A 1,852-nucleotide genomic window follows, 5' to 3' on the forward strand; every position below is an offset into this window, starting at 1 on the left:
GGTCCTAGGTCCTAGGTCCCTAGGAGAGCTGCACTGGAGAAGGTCTCATAGTTAAGAGGACCTAAGGAACAGGGAGCAGAATGTGGTGAAGCAGGTCTCATGGTGAGGAGGAGCAGACTGTGGGGTATCAGGTCTCATGGACCCGTGGGACCGGACCCAGAATGTGAGACAGGAGGAGTAGGTTTTGAAGTGAATGTACAAAGCAGACGTAGCGAGCAGGCTCAGAGTCATGTCGACTGCCCAGAGGTCATCTGTGTTCTGGATGATAAACCAAACCGGTCGGGAGAGAGAGACCCAGAAAGGGGCGACGTCCTGGGAGGCAAGCGCTGGAGCGTTCAGCCAGACCCTCCTCCGCTGGCCCGAGGGTCTGCGCTTCACGTTCTGCCCATCACAGTGAGCTGAGGCCATAATGAAATCCGGATTTCCGGCGCAATCCATCCTTCTGTGTCCTACAGCATCCTCTCTCTCCCTCCCTCCCTCCCTCCCTCGCTCGCCCTCCCTCTCCCTCTCAGTGCCCTACATGTGAGTGTGTGTGTGTGTGTGTGTTGCACCCATTCGTGCATGTGTGAAGGTGACCAGTACAATGTTCAGCACAGAATAATGGGTTTATTTTACTTATTTTGGGAGTGTGTGTGGGGGGGGTATATATGAGTGTATGTGTCTGTGTGTGTGTGTGTGTGTGTGTGTGGGGGGGGGGGGGGGGGGGGGTGTCAGTCTTACTGTATAAAAACCTGTACGGTTCAAAAAACAAAACAAAAGCGGATACAGCAGAATTATTAAAAAGAGAGATGGATGGATTCAATAAAAGCCAAAAGAGGGAATAAAAGCGTATCGCCACGAGAGCAATAATTTCCTTGCGCTGTGCAATAACAGAAGCCATGTTGTTTGAGCGGGAACTCAGAGGGCTATGTGCGTGTGCGTGTGTGTGTGTGTGTGTGTGTGTGTGTGTGTGTGTGTGTGTGTGTGTGTGTGTGCGTGCGTGCGTGCGTGCGTGCGTGCGTGCGTGCGTGCGTGCGTGCGTGTGTGTGTGTGTGTGTTATCGTCGAGCGGGTAGGGGGATGGACGCGGAGGTCTGGCGTGCGTTTTAGAACCTCAGGAGCCGACGTGTGTTATCAAACCCGGGTCCCGGCCACCGCCGCCGCTGAATAAAACGCACATCAGCGCCGTGCAGGAGGAGGGACGCGGGTTGGAATCCGATCGGGTCCGGGCGGCGCAGGGGTGATAATGGCAGGGCCGTTGGACGTTTTAAAAGGCAACGCTCGAGAGACCAACTGCTTTCCGGCGGCGTTATTCCACGCGGCGCTAGAGGAGAACGCTGTTCTGACGCCGTGATTTAGGAACTCTGTCTCGGGCTACCTTGGGACAATCTGACTTGAAGTGTGACGTGTAGTTCTTCAGTGCATTTGTCACGACGCCATTCAGTGCAACAACAAGATAAACATCCCACTATGATTCAGTGAAACAGCAACAGTATAAATACATCCTATTCATTCTGTGTTTGTGTTTTCATTTTTTTTTGCTTAGCTCCCACCTGCCTCATCATCAATTATGTATTCAAAATGTTTAGCCACACACACACACACACACGCGCACACACACACACACACACACACACACACACACACACACGCACGCACACACGCACGTACTTTTCATCTTAAGGCTTTTATTTATTTCATGAGTGCATCTCTAGCTCCGCCTGCTGGCCGTCCGGATAATACTTTCTTGGCGGCTGCTTGTGCGATGACGTCTGGTTTCGTTTGTTACGTACTTCGACCGATTCATAGATAACAGACACCTTGAGATCACGACCCCAGCTGACACAATGCTACTGAATGCTTTTACTAGAAAA

The sequence above is a fragment of the Pollachius pollachius genome (assembly GCF_949987615.1).
Source record: "Pollachius pollachius genome assembly, chromosome: 6".
NCBI classification, from domain to species: domain Eukaryota; kingdom Metazoa; phylum Chordata; class Actinopteri; order Gadiformes; family Gadidae; genus Pollachius; species Pollachius pollachius.